General features: G+C 39.5%; 1 protein-coding gene across 1 annotated transcript in view; it reads right to left on the minus strand.

Moving 5' to 3' along the window:
• The window catches only part of LOC136833067 (solute carrier family 13 member 2-like), a 153,139-nt gene that overhangs the window by 109,563 nt on the left and 27,410 nt on the right, over positions 1–16,166 (minus strand). The window lies entirely within an intron of this gene.

The following is a 16,166-nucleotide window of genomic DNA, read 5'->3' on the forward strand; positions in this document are numbered from 1 at the left end:
CAAATATTCCCAACAATATTGTCAACCAATTTCCTTAACAAGCACTCTGTTGGCTGATCTTCCAGTTGAAAGCCTAGCCCATAGTGTGGTAAGCAATTTAAAGGACAAAAGTTATGTAAGACAAAACGTAACCAGCTTACGTAGCACTGGTCTGGTTTCAAGGTCGCCAAAGCTGCCATTTATGTATCGAGGAAATATGTATAACTAAGAAGAGTTTGATAGATATTTGGATAGCTTATTAATGTTGATGAGATGGATTTCATTGTTGTTGATAATATTTGATGCTAAGCTATCAGCTTAGCATGTCCCTCTCCCTGATACTTGTCATCCTGAACCTATCCTTACAGAATTTGCATTTAGCTGTAGGGATGTTAAGAAACTTTTGGTAGTCTTGATAGCTGGCGTAGAGAAGTCCTGATAGTTTCTTCCCTTTGTTTTTTAAAAAAGTTTCTCGAGTGTTTAGATTCTATAGATTTTTATGTCAACTTAGTATAGTTGCAGATGAGTGCAAGCTTAGCAATACGGTGTGTGTTCCAAAGAATGGCATATCTACAGACTGTAGTAACTACGGGCCAATTTCTATTCTCCCTGTGCTCTCCAAAGTCGAAGAAAACTTTTTGTTCATATGCAGAACAAACCTGGGTCTTAACGTAAGAATAAAATCTTCTAGCGCCAGTTGGAAACCAGTAAAAAAACATCTAAAATTGTAGTACAAAGAATTGGTGGCAATGGGGTTCGGCCAATGGGATGAGAGAGGAGACATCAGCCAACCTTCTCCCAACCATGCTGCCGTGACACATCCAGTTTCTTCCTTACTGCCATGCTGGTAGGATGTCCTGCTGCCCTTCCTACCAAAGCTGGTGTTTTCCTTCTCTTTTTGCCCACGTTTTCTTTGGTTTGATTGCTTGTATTGTGAAACAGTGCTATTTCATGTATTTGTGCTAGTTTTGCTTTTCATATGCAAACCCAAAACTCATCTAAGCCACCCAATCCAAAACCTCAGAGGAAATGTCGTGGGGTTGGTACTACCCTTGCCCTCGTTTTCTTGCCTCGTTTGAAACTGATCCTCATTCAACTTGCAGCAGATGTAGAGCTAATTCATGTAACATGACTAATCCTTGTTCTGAGTGTCGTTCTTGGCCTCTCGAGCAGTGGAAGATCTTTGGCAAGCAGAGGCAGCATAGGAGGAAGTCGGAGGTGCCATCTTGGGAGGTGTTTTCTCCTCCTCTGATGGCAGCTTCTCAGGCTCCTTCTTGTTCTGTCTCTTCCTTGTCCAAACTTCTTCCAGTTGTTTCTTCTTCTATGGAAAATTTTACCCCTTCCCATTCTTCCATGGCTTCACCTTTGGAAGTTTTGTGAGATATCTCTTGCTGCCCCACTCTCTCGGGGTCGGGGGGGTGGTGTTTCTCTTCCCCCCCCAGGGAGGGAGGAGGCAACACCATCTTTTTCTACTGTTTCAGGAGCTGATGCGCATAAGATTTCGGACATTTGGCTGTCACTAGGCCTACCAGGGGTACCAACCTTGGGTGGCCTGTTGTCCCACTTCATGTCTTATCGTGTTCCCATGCCGGCTGCCATGAGAGTTTCCAGACCATGTGCTCTACCCACTACCTTGCCGAGAGACTCCGTTCCTGCGACGCCTCATCTGTCAACAGTGTACTCCGCGCAGCATTCTGGGTTGACACCCACAATGGAGACGTCTTCTCACATTCCTGTCTCGGCCCTCTTGACAGCTGCTAGGTCTGCAGCTCTCCCCTTATCTTTCCCTAGAGCTAAGGTTTCTGTTATGTCTCATCTGTCAGCAGTGTACTCTGCTCAGTGTATTGGGCGACTTCTACCCCCACTCCGTCTTCAGACTCTTGTTCAAGCAGTTGTGGACAGAGTTGATGTTTTCCGAGAGAGGTACGGATGTGTCATGAAGAGGAAACATCGCAGGCCTCAGTCTCTGTCTTCGTCTTTATCTTCGTCTTTTTCTTCATCATCCTCATCTGCCTGGTCTTCTCCCATCAGACGTTGGAGGATTAGGCACTCTGTCGCTGCTTCTCACAAAAGAAGTCATAGAACCATCTCGGTATCTTCCTCTCCATCATCTTCTGACCATGTACAGTCACTCAAAAATGTTTTGCAACATACTTCAAAACTTTTCGAACAACAGCTTATAATAGCGACATCTGGCGGTATTTGGCAACTCAGTTGTAAGCGCATGAAACAACTGAACACTAGTGGTGGGTCCGAGAAATTACCTGCAGTTTTCCTTAAACAGGGCTTTTTCTGGTACTGCCTACTGTTGTCATACTTTACTTAATTAAAGGATGTTACTATAATACTTCAGAGGTCATCGCTGTTCTTATGTTTTAATATTTTCATCTCCAATTGCCATCACTATTGTTGTTTTATCTCCTTCATATGTGTGAACTTTGTAGACTGTTATAAGTTGAACTATTAGTCTTATTAACATCAACAAATACGACTTTTGTAAAGATTTGCTTGCACATTATTATTAATCAAATTTTTGAATGACTAATCATATGTATATTGTGAACTAGTGAAACTTAATATAAAATATACTGAACTAGACTAACAGATTTCACGTACATTTTTGTAATACATAAGATATAATCACACACACACACACACACACACATATATATATATATATATATATATATATATATATATATATATATATATATATATATATATATATATATATATATATGTATATGTATATATATATGTATATGTAATGTATATATATATATATATATATATATATATATATGTATATGTATATATATATATATATATATATATATATATATATATATATATATATATATATATATATATATATATATATATATATGATTATTATCACTTTTGTACATGATTCATTTATCACACATTACCACAGGTGAAAAATAAGAAATGGGGTGTAGGTCCTGACCGGTTTCGACTTTATTTCAAGCCATTGACGAGGACTGATACAGAGGACTGTGAGTGTGAAGTCACAAATATATATACTACAAGAACAGTACTGACGAACATACACAACCGTTAGAGGCTCCATATCCCCACTCAGGCCGGTGTCGAGGTAGGAGTGGCCTTTAAAACTCATTTGGCTAAAAATCACAATAGACTCTCTGGGGACATTGCTGATAAACAGACCATACCCCACCTCAGATCCACACCTGACAGGTGTCATGGAGGCGGGTTTGGAAACTCATTAACATTACTACCCTCGTACTGTGTTTACAAATTTGATAGTCCTATTTTCATACATCTCTACTGCCTACCTTAAAAAGTTTAAACAATTTACAAATTTCTTTTTGATATTAAAGGATCAAGTTTATACATCCCTTGACTGATATTCATATTATGGTTGTAACTTTCTTTTATAAAGCTAGATTCAATGATGTTCCTTTCAGTGCATTATTAGAATATACAATCCTTTTGCCCCTTCCCAGTTGATAGCATGATTGTTCTCACTAACATGTACAAATATACCACTGTTCCTTGTGCATATCTCACACATTTCTTATGTTGTTCAATTCTTTTTCCAGTGCTTTCCCCGGTTTGGCCAATATAAAAGTTGTCACAAGACTTACACGGAATTTTATATACACCCTTTAATATTGTCTGGGAGTTCTTGATAAGTACATTTTTTCATTGTTGTATTGTTCTTAAATGCGACATTAACACCAAAATTCTTAAGAAGATGAGGATATCTTTCATATTATTATTATAAGGCAAAACAAGCAAATTTTTTGTGTTGTAAGGTTCTTTCTGGTTTTGATACATAGTCTTTTTGCCGCTTCAAATGCACTGTTTAATACACTATCAGGATATTTCAATTTTTGCCTGCATTCCTAATCTTATCTATTTCATCATCAATATATTCAGGGCTACATACCCGTAATGCTCTTAAAAACATAGATGAAAACACTGACTTTTTAACCTTATTGCTTTGTCCAGAATAGAAATGCACATAGGAAGAAATATTAGTGGGTTTCTATACACACTATATTTAAACCCACTACTATTTCTTCGTATGAGGACATCCAAAACGGTAAGCACCCATCATTTCCATTTCCATCGTGAATTTAATTGATGGTACTAATTGATTTAACTTGGCAAAAAGTTTTTACATCTTGGTTCCCTGGCCATACACAAATTATGTCGTCAACATACCTAAACCATGTTACATTACGTGGGATTATGTTGTTTAATATCTTCTTTTCAAAAATTCCATATATAAGTTACTTAACACTGGGGATAGAGGGTTTCCCATTGCCATACCAAAATTTTGTGAGTAAAATTTACATTAAATTCAAATTTACAATCTTTTACATAATTTAATCAGTTCAATTAAAGTACTTTTAGAAAATGGGATATCCAGCTGTGTGTTCTCTAACAATTCAGATAAAAACGCCATCAGATCATCTATTGGCACCTTTGTGAATAGTGATACAACATCAAAACTTACAAGCCTGGATTCACTATTAATCTCTACACTATTTAGTTTATTTATCAGGTCCACATTATTCTTGATATTTGCATTTGAGATGGTACCTACTAATGGGTTAAGAATATCTACTAAGTACTTCGCTAGCTTGTATGATGCGAACCAACTGAACTGATAATTGGCCTGGCAGGAAAGTTTGCTTTGTGAGTTTTTATTGTACCATACATGTATGGTAGCGATGGAGAGGTCACACACAACTTCTTTATAAGGCTTTCGTTACCTTTTAACAGGTTTTTCACTTTCTTATTGAAACCACTATTCACATTGTCTATCGGGTTCTTATTTAATTCTTTATATGTTATCATCACCTAAAAGATTTTGCATTTTTTCTATATATTCACTTTTATTTAAAATTACAAGGGCGCCTGATTTATCTGCTTTGTCATGTGTATATTTTTATCTTTTTCAGTTCATTAATAGCAACCATAAATCTTTTGGGGACGTTTGTGGTGTCTGATTTTTCATACTTCCATAAATCACTCCCTTAACCATGTTCACTTCTTCATTCGTTAAATCACTATATTTTTCCAAATTACACAGTCCTTTAGTTATTTCCACACTGTTCCTTCCGCCAGGAGATAAAGCAAAGTTTAAGCCGTAGCCTAAGGCACTAGTTACATTTCTATCCAGCTGTTTGTTTGATAAGTTGACGACACATTCATGATTGGCGTTGTTGGTCCAAGGGCTTCTTTCAATCAACAGTTTCATTTTATTATCGTGTTTACTTTTCAGTTTCCGATACACTTGATTCCTCATCTTGGAATATGCCGTCAGAGAATTTGCCGACGCCCTCACTCCAAGCTCATACCAACAAGGAACACCTGCGGTTTTTACGTGAATGTCGGGATGAACAAGTGATACCAAGATCGTTCATAACCAATTCCTTGCTGAAATTAGAAGACCAACCCTTCGGTGAAATACAACGTGCCATATTGGAAAAACATATCAACATCAAAACATTGGAAACCAAAAAGAACTTTTGAAGATCTCACGAGAAAAAGACGACATTTTGAAGCCTCAATACCACCAGATTGGAGAGATTCCCTATAATATTGTCATGTGAAGATGAGGAATCAAGTGTATCGGAAACTGAAAAGTAAACACGATAATAAAATGAAACTGTTGATTGAAAGAAGCCCTTGGACCAACAACGCCAATCATGAATGTGTCGTCAACTTATCAAACAAACAGCTGGATAGAAATGTAACTAGTGCCTTAGGCTACGGTTTAAACTTTGCTTTATCTCCTGGCGGAAGGAACAGTGTGGAAATAACTAAAGGACTGTGTAATTTGGAAAAATATAGTGATTTAACGAATGAAGAAGTGAACATGGTTAAGGGAGTGATTTATGGAAGTATGAAAAATCAGACACCACAAACGTCCCCAAAAGATTTATGGTTGCTATTAATGAACTGAAAAAGATAAAAATATACACATGACAAAAAGCAGATAACCAGGCGCCCTTGTAATTTTAAATAAAAAGTGAATATATAGAAAAAAATGCAAAATCTTTTAGTGATGATAACACATATAAAGAATTAAATAAGAACCCGATAGACAATGTGAATAGTGGTTTCAATAAGAAAGTGAAAACCTGTTAAAAGGTAACGAAAGCCTTATAAAGAAGTTGTGTGTGACCTCTCCATCGCTACCATACATGTATGGTACAATAAAAACTCACAAAGCAAACTTTCCTGCCAGGCCAATTATCAGTTCAGTTGGTTCCATCATACAAGCTAGCGAAGTACTTAGTAGATATTCTCAACCCATTAGTAGGTACCATCTCAAATGCAAATATCAAGAATAATGTGGACCTGATAAATAAACTAAATAGTGTAGAGATTAATAGTGAATCCAGGCTTGTAAGTTTTGATGTTGTATCACTATTCACAAAGGTGCCAATAGATGATCTGATGGCGTTTTTATCTGAATTGTTAGAGAACACACAGCTGGATATCCCATTTTCTAAAAGTACTTTAATTGAACTGATTAAATTATGTAAAAGATTGTAAATTTGAATTTAATGGTAAATTTTACTCACAAAATTTTGGTATGGCAATGGGAAACCCTCTATCCCCAGTGTTAAGTAACTATATATGGAATTTTTTGAAAAGAAGATATTAAACAACATAATCCCAATGTAATGTAACATGGTTTAGGTATGTTGATAACATAATTTGTGTATGGCTAGGGAACCAAGATGTAAAAACTTTTTTGCCAAGTTAATCAATTAGTACCATCAATTAAATTCATTTATGGAAATGGAAAATGATGGGTGCTTACTGTTTTGGATGTCCTCATACGAAGAAATAGTAGTGGGTTTAAATATAGTGTGTATAGAAAACCCACTAATATTTCTTCCTATGTGCATTTCTATTCTGACAAAGCAATAAGGTTAAAAGTCAGTGTTTTCATCTATGTTTTTAAGAGCATTACGGGTATGTAGCCCTGAATATATTGATGATGAAATAGATAAGATTAGGAATGCAGGCAAAAAAATTGAAATATCCTGATAGTGTATTAAACAGTGCATTTGAAGGCAAAAAGACTATGTATCAAAACCAGAAAGAACCTTACAACACAAAAAAATTTGCTTGTTTTGCCTTATAATAATAATATGAAAGATATCCCTCATCTTCTTAAGAATTTTGGTGTTAATGTCGCATTTAAGAACAATACAACAATGAAAATGTACTTATCAAGAACTCCCAGACAATACTAAAGGGTGTGTATATAAAATTCCGTGTAAGTCTTGTGACAACTTTTATATTGGCCAAACCGGAAAGCACTGAAAAAAGAATTGAACAACATAAGAAATGTGTGAGGTATGCACAAGGAACAGTGGTATATTTGTACATGTTAGTGAGAACAATCATGCTATCAACTGGGAAGGGGCAAAAGGATTGTATATTCTAATAATGCACTGGAAAGGAACATCATTGAATCTAGCTTATAAAAGAAAGTTACAACCATAATATGAATATCAGTCAAGGGGATGTATAAACTTGATCCTTTAATATCAAAAGAAATTTGTAAATTGTTTAAACTTTAAGGTAGGCAGTAGAGATGTATGAAAATAGGACTTATCAAATTTGTAAACACAGTACGAGGGTAGTAATGTTAATGAGTTTCCAACCTGCGCTCCATGACACCTGTCAGGTGTGGATCTGAGGTGGGTATGGTCTGTTTATCAGCAATGTCCCCAGAGAGTCTATTGTGATTTTTAGCCAAATGAGTTTTAAAGGCCACTCCTACCTACACCGGCCTGAGTGGGGATATGGAGTCCCCTAACGGTTGTGTATGTTAAATCAGTACTGTTCTTGTAGTATATATATTTGTGACTTCTCACACTCTGTATCAGTCCTTCACAATGGCTTGAAATAAAAAGTCGAAACCGGTCAGGACCTACACCCTATTTCTATTTTTCACCTGTGGTAATGTGTGATATATATATATATATATATATATATATATATATATATATATATATATATATATAATATATATATATATATATATATATATATATATATATATATATATATATATATATATATTATATATATATATATATATATATTTAAAATTGTGTTATCATGTGTAATTTCTCATGTCTTTCATTGCTACTTAGGCCTATCATTTTGATGCCTCTTATGAAGTTAACTGAATATACAATGCCTATTTTTGTATTTCTTATTATGTAAGTTTCTCAAGAATTAAAATTAGCAAGAAGTTCAACATTAATTTAGTTAATGCTAAACGCCAGCAGTGAGTGAAGAAGACTACCATGCTCATCAGTGGAGAATGTCTCCTTGTGGCGGGATTTTAAAACACAAAAAACGATACACAACACAGATACACCGAACATATAACCACATACAATACTCACTCTGATCCTCGGTTGCTGGGAGATGGATGACGTGTCCACGGTCGCCAACACAGTAGACAAAATTACACAAACAAAACCGAAAACAGACTTTCAACCCCCAAAAAAAAAGAGCAAAAAGAGAGAGACACATGCACAGACAACAATGACATCCAATGGAAAACACATGACTCACGAAACATACAACAATCCACCATCAATGTCCGCCTTGCACAGAACTCAGCTCAAGACTCACTCAAAACCGAAAAAAAACTCCCTCGACATTTGCACAGACAGACAGCACCGTAAACAAACCAACGACCTCATCCCTCTTCCAACAACCGAAGCACTCACTAACGACAATTACACACACTCTCTCTCTCTCTCTCTCTCTCTCTCTCTCTCTCTCTCTCTCTCTCTCTCTCTCTCTCTCTCTCTCTCTCACAAAACGTTGGGAAATGCTAAATACAAACAAATTTATTCATCCCTCTATATCCTCCTCATCGCAAAAGATGACTCCTACAGAAATCATTGGCCACTGGATTATACAGGTGGTCCCCGGTTTACGACGGGGGTTCCGTTCTTGCGCCGCGTCGTAACCCGAAAATCGTCGTAAACCGGAAAATCGTCAAAAATCATAAGAAAACCTTACTTTTAATGCTCTGGGTGCATTGAAAACGACATAAACTGCATTATTATTGAGTTTTACATCAAAAAACCTTCAAATTATGATTATTCTGCCGTTTTGGGGCCAAATTTCTTCCGTCGGATCGGCGACGACGCGTCGTAACCCCGGAACATGCTTTCCGGGAAATAATTTCTGATGAATATATTTGAAAAGCGTCGTAACCTTGGAACGTCGTAAGCCGGAACCGTCGTAAACCGGGGACTGCCTGTAATGCAAACCCTAGCCTCTATTCTTTGTGTTTCGCTGATATGAAGTGTTTCTTGGCAGGAGTATGATGAAATAATATCTTGGTCTCATGTAGCCTGTTACGGATGGTTTGAGCAGCAACTTGAAGGAAAAGCGTAATGTTCTCTCTTTATAGCAACACTGGTTGTAAGGGGAGTTAGATGAAGCTCCTTCAGTGATCATCCGATGACGATCCTTAACGGTAGTGGAACAATGGGGTCGTCCTCCACGTTTTACAATGAATTTATCATATTTCCTCCTTCTCTCTGTTGTTGTATCCCTCTAACATGGTTGTTTTATTTACGCTAAGCTGCCGAGCAATATCTACAATAGAGACATTAGTCTTATGCAAGCTAATGATTGTGGTGCGGCTGAGTCTGTTGCCCATCTTATCGGTGCAAGTGGCGAGACAGTGTAGTTTAACTTTCCTGCCCGAATGTGGAGTCACACGATAACATATAACGTTATGAGATTTTTTGTTTTTTGTTTTTGACAACGATAATGGTTGAATTCTTTCTTTCTGTATTTATATATAATTTCATTGATGATTATTCAATATTATTTTATTAGTCAATAAGCTTTTATCTGGATTCGAAATATAGTTTCTTCTTTGACTCTTTTGCCCAATCATCTGTAGTGAAATTTTTCCAAATGTTTCGTCATTTTTCGTAATATGAATTTTTCACTCACCATTCTTTTTTATATTGTTAACCGTATGATTAATAACCAAAGTCAAATAAGAAAATTACATTTTCTTGTAAATATCAAAAGAACAAATTACTGTTAGGTGAACGAAACCTTCTGGAACATGTAGCAAAACATTTTTGAGTGACTGTACATGGTTCTCCTGCTCCTGCTTATGGCTGTGTTTCTGATGCTGAGGTATCACGTCCAGTTGTCTCTCGGCATTTGGTAGGCCCTTCCAGACAGGTTTCCTCCAAGAGAAATCCTGCAGTGGTTTCATCTTCCCTTGACCATCCTGTTCAGGTTTGTAGGAAAGATGACAAGGCTCCTATCAAGAAGTCCTGTGTAGAGAAGTCTTCTAAAGATCAGCTCCTACCTGATTCCTGCAGCTATCCCTCGCACGTTGAGAGTTCCACATGTGCACATACTGTACTTGCACCCACCGTCGGCCTTTGTCTCCTCATTCTCGTTCACCTTTGAGAGACAGGGTATCTTGTTCTAGCTCACACGTCTGTACTGAAAGGCTCCCTTGTCCCAGAAGTCCACATAGATGATCGTCTGTCCAACATCCTTGTCCACGCTCTCCCAGGAGGGTCTGTGATCGTTGTTCCAGTTCTTGCAGCCATGTTTCTAGACACGTCTGTGAAGAGAGGCACGTACATGCAGTTACTCTAGATAGGTCGGGCTTACAGCCTCGCCTCTCGTCTTCTCATGACTTTCCCATTCATGATCTCCTAGGAGGGATCTTGATTACCATTCCGGTCCAGTCGGCCGCGGACGTGACGTTAGCCCTGAACGGCCGCGTAACGATACACGTCCGTCATGTAGAAATCAGAAGTCTACCTCTCATTCCTGTGAATGGGATGATTCCCAAAGTAAGCTACCCTCGTCATCAGTGAGCATTCAAACCCCCAAGAAGGTGTTAGAGCCTGAAAGAGCCTACGCCCCAGTTATAAATAAGGCTGTTTCGCATTCTTCCGATCCAACTGATAGAATACAAAGAGATTCCTGTGGTCACGAGGTAGAAAATATTGAAAACCAGGAGTTTATTACGACATAAGCGAGGTTATTGAGCTCATTCTTGAGTACTGTACAACAATCTTTTTCAGGAAGCTGTGGCAGTTTCTTCAGATTTCCTTACAGGCACTGAAGCTTTGCTTGGGCCTAAGAAGGTTACAAAGACTTCTATATAGTTGCCACGCTCGAATCATGCCGATTCTGTCCTAGGTCATGTGACTTCCCTTGTCTCTGTGTGGGGTAACTCACTCTGATCTAGTAGTTCATTCAAGCTTCTACCCCCACCACTTCCTTGGCATAAACAGTATTATGCAACCCATAATGTGGCTTTGCAACCTAGACAAGTGAATCCACATCCAGTTCGACTAAATCCAGATTAGGGCAGAGGGCCCTTCCTTCACTCCTCAGAAGGCCACTACCTTAGAATCGACCACCTCTTCTGCTTTCCAGACTGTCCCTTGGCTGAACTTATGGTCCACAGCAGTGGCAAAAACTTCTTCCACTGCATCAGGCTTCACAGGAGAGAGTGTCCCTTATATTAGACTGTCGCAGTCTGGAGGTAAGGCCATTTCTTACCTGACCCATTTGGGTCAACTTGTTTTTGAAAAGAAGCGATGCAGTCCTCTCCACAGTTTTTAGGTTTGTCAGTACTGATTCTCTTTTGACTTTGAGGAACCGGGATATTTTGAACTCCTCGTCTGTCTTGCCTAAGGAGCAACTTGACATTGCAATCAACAGACGTCAGGCAGACATTAATGACTGGCCCATTCATCAAGTGGTGTCAAAATCTGCTGGTCCTTCTTGCCCTAGCTTATCAAAGCCTAGACCTCAACTTTCTCCTAAGACGACACAAAACACTGCCTCTACTAACAGATCCAGTCAAGCTGTTCCGTCATCATCTAAGAAAGCTCCTCAGCAATGGCCCTTTTAGCCCTGCTCTTCCAGACCAGGAATAGGAGCTAAAGGAAGTAGGCGATAGAGTGGGCACCCCTCCCTGCTCACTGCCACCAGTGGGGGTTTGCCTGGCAAGCCAATGGGCTACGTGGCAGAGTTTCGGAGCAGAGGCGTGGGTAGCAGATGTTCTGCAGGTGGGATATCTACTACCCTTCAATTTTCCTCCTCCTCTGTCCGATCTACCTCTCCATCACTTGACGTATGCCCAGGACTCTCCAAAAGTTTCTAGCTCTTCAAGAGGAAGTGAGAAAAATGTTGTAGAAAGGAGCAGTGGAAGTAGTCAGGTATCCATCTCCCTGATTTTACAGTCAGGTTTTCCTCATTCCCAAGGCAACATGTGATTGGAGGCCAGTAATAGACCTCTTGACCCTGAATCTGTTCATCAGGAAGACCTAATTCAAGATGGAAGCGCCCCATACAGTCCTGACAGCTGTCAGGAGAAATGATTTTATGCTCACGATAGATGTGAAGGATGCTTACTTCCAAATTCCAATCAATCGCTCTTCTTGGAAGTTTCTCCGCTTCAGTCTGTCGAAGCTAGTGTCTCAGTTCAAAGTGCTATGCTTTGGCCTTACAACAGCCCCTCAGGTGTTCACAAGAGTGTTCACCCTGGTGTCATCGTGGGCTCATTCTCAAGGAATTCGACTCTTAAGGTATCTCGACGGCTGGTTGGTCTTAGCAAGTTCTCGGGAAAAGCTAACGGCTGGTTGGTCTTAGCAAGTTCTTAGGAAAAGCTAATCCAAGACAGGGATCGTCTTCTCCAGTTTTGTCAAGGCCTAGGTATCGTGGTAAATTTGGGAAAGTCAAACCTTATTCCCAGTCAAAAGATTCTTTACCTGGGCTTGGTCATCGACACATCGTCAAATGTATTCCCATCGGACCAACGGATCAAGAAGTTCTGGAAAGCAGCCTGGTCCTTCCTGCCTGAAAGAAGCAACCAGCACGGCAGTAGCAAGTGGTTCTGGGAATCTTGACCTCCATGGAAAAACTTGTTCCCTTCGGCTGTCTTCATCTTTGATCTCTTCAATGGAGATTGAAAGAGTTCTGGTCCCTGTCAAGGGATTCTCCTCTGTTTCAGGTCCCCCTGTTGGCAGAAGTGAGAAGGGACCTACTGTGGTGGCTGGACAACAGAAACTTGTCTATAGGAGTGCTTATTCATTCTCCCCATCCAAAGATTCTCCTGTTCTCGAACACTTCGTACGAGGGTTGGGGAGCACATCTGGAGGACCTTCTCATTTCAGGAGTGTGGAATCTTCAGTACGGGCAGCTGCATATCAACATTCTAGGGCTGAAAGCAGCCTTCCTAGCACTTCAGGAGTTTCAGGAAAGGGTGACACGACACTCCGTAGTCCTAATGTTGGACAACGCTACAGTGGTAGCCTACGTAAACAAACGGGGGGCTAGTGTCATGCCAACTTCACTTACTGACGGTACTGAGTGGGCAACAGATCACTCAGTAGACCTCTCAGCCAGGCATATTCCAGGCAAGAGGAATGTAGTGAGTGGCTGGCAAGCTCGGTTGCCAAGGTCAGGTTTTAGGGACGTAGTGGTCTCTACATCAGGAGATAGCAGACAGGCTCCTCCATCTATGGGGAAGGCCAATGATAGACTTGTTCACAAGGTTCAAAAGGAAGCTAGAGGTCTATTGTTCAATGGTTCCAGATTCTTTCATTGTGATGGAGGATGCCCTGCAACATCCTTGGGACAATCTGGAAGTTTATGCCTTTCCCTCCTTTTGCCTGATCCGTGAAGTCTTGAACAGGGTAATGATTTCCAAGAATCTCAGGATGACTTCCTTTTGGCCTCATGGAGAAAGATGTAAACCTGTCTTCCTCATGGGAAACCTCAATGCTACTCAAAAGTTTTGAGCAGTCTTGTTCTCCTAGAGAGCTTAAATCACCTAGTTGGGACCTGACTCTGGTACTAAGCAGTCTCACTCGTGCTCCATATGAGCCTTTGCGACGATCATCAGACAAAAACTTGACGCTCAAGATGGTCTTCTTACTGGCCTTGGCTTCATCAAAGAGAGTGGGCAAACTTCATGGTCTCTCTTTTAGTGTTAAACACATGAGGGGTTGGAGGTCTGTAGCCTTTGAATTTGTCCCGGAATTCGTAACTAAGACTCAAAATCCCTCAGTAAATGATGACAGGTTCAAGTCATTTTCAGTTCCCTCTCTAGGAGATTTTGTTAATAACGATCTGGACGAATTGCTATTGTTTCCTGTCAGAGCACTGTGTAGCTATCTAAAAAGGACTTGTCACCTCAGACCCAGGTGTCAAAGACTTTTTATTAGCACAGGCTGGAACAAGAAAGAAGTGTCCAAGAATATTTTGGCTCCATGAGGTCATCAGGTATGCTTATACTTCTTCAGCCAAGAGCACATGATGTTAGGGGTTTTGGGGCCCTCCTTGGCCTTCAAAAAGAAGTTGTCTGTTCTTAGGATTTTGAAGGCTGGTGCTTGGCTTTGTCAAACCACCTTCATATCCTTCTGTCTGTAGGACGTTGCCCACAGGTCCTTGGACACTTTTTCCTTGGGTCCGGTGGTGACTGCTCAACAAGTTGTGTAGCTCATCCAGTGCCCCTGGCAGGACAGATTGTATCTTACCTAAGATGAGGGTACGAAAGTGAGGATGAATGAGGTGACTGATCTTTTTCCTTTTCTTCTTACACTTTCTTCTTTACCGGCGGGCAGTGAGAACTTGTTAGATACAAATGAGTGAGTTGCCATTCTATTTGGATTTATTTTATTCATGCATGAATAATTCCTCTCAGAAGCTAGTCCTTCCTCTCTCTAACAAGGGGAGAGAGGAATGATAACAAACAAATTGGTGGCTAACGTAGGTTTGTTGTCTTGACAGATAGAGTTCTTTAACTTCCTCTTAATAAATGTCTCTCCACAATGTGTATTAGCCCAGTAGTCTGACTGTTTGATAAACTATTTATCTAACAGATCAGAGACTTACGTTTTCTTCCTTTTCTTAGCCAGGAAGTGAGACCAGGTGTGCTGAACCTCCAGTTGGTTCATGACTTTCTTTCCTCTTTGTTCCGTATATGAACAAATGATAAATTTTTAATTAATTTTTATTTTTCATAGCTAACAAACCTGTGGTCTTAATGTAGACTGCCCACCTCTGGCCACCCCTCATTCTGGTTACCTGGGCTGGAAGAAACCGGATGCGTCACGGCATCACGAGTGAGAGAAGGTTGGCTGATGCATCCTCTCTCATCTCATTGGCTGAACCCCATTGCCACCAATTCCTTGTCCTACAATTTTAGATGTTATTTACTGGTTTCCAGCTGGCGCTATTAGAATCTATCGTTACATTAACCCCACAGGCTTGTTAGCTATGAAAAATACAAATTAATTAAAAATGTGTCATTTTTAAGCCACTATACAAGTATGTGGAATCAGAAGCAGTTAGGTACCTAAGTATATAAGTCTGTAGTAATTCAAATAGATTTTAGTGCTGCTTTCGATGTAGTCAGTCACAAAGCACATATTTATAAACTTCAGAATCTTGGCGTGGGTGGATATGTTTTAGGTTTACTTCAAGATTTCCCTAAAGGTAGGTAACTATTGAGTTGCAGTGTTCTTGGCCCACTGTTATTTTTAGTGTACAAGTGATGTGGTTGTTGGCTTGGAAAACAAGATCATTCAGTAAGCTGATGGTGCTACACTTGTGAGCGTTGTAAAGTCTCCACTTTGAGAAATGCAACTGCCCTTAGTCTCAATCAGGACAAGGAGTGGATTAGTTAATGGTGTAGTCAGTGGGGTATGAGGCTGAACTCCAGTAAAACAAAACACTGGTGATAAGCAGATCTTGTACAAATTTTTCACCCCATCCTCCCATCCAAGTCAGTGGGACTCTACTGAATAAGTCTAAAGCTTTAACTACTCTAGGTGTAACTTTTGACTCACATCTTACTTTTGAGAAACATCTAATGAAAGTGTCGCAAATGCCGATGAAAGATAGGTATTGTACGAAAGGCCTTGCATATCTATAAAGTGATAAAATGAATGCAACTTGCTTTAGGCCATGTGTCCTTTTTTACTAGAATACTGTTCTCTGGTGTGGATGTCTGCTTCTGCCAGAGATATATTTCTTTTATATAGAGTGGTTCGTGTTGGTAGGTTTCTGTTTCCTAATATTAGTAGTTATGACTTGGACCATCTTGTTTGTCAATTTTTCATAAGTTGTGTATTAAC

Source organism: Macrobrachium rosenbergii, chromosome 51 (assembly GCF_040412425.1).
Source record: "Macrobrachium rosenbergii isolate ZJJX-2024 chromosome 51, ASM4041242v1, whole genome shotgun sequence".
Lineage (NCBI taxonomy): Eukaryota > Metazoa > Arthropoda > Malacostraca > Decapoda > Palaemonidae > Macrobrachium > Macrobrachium rosenbergii.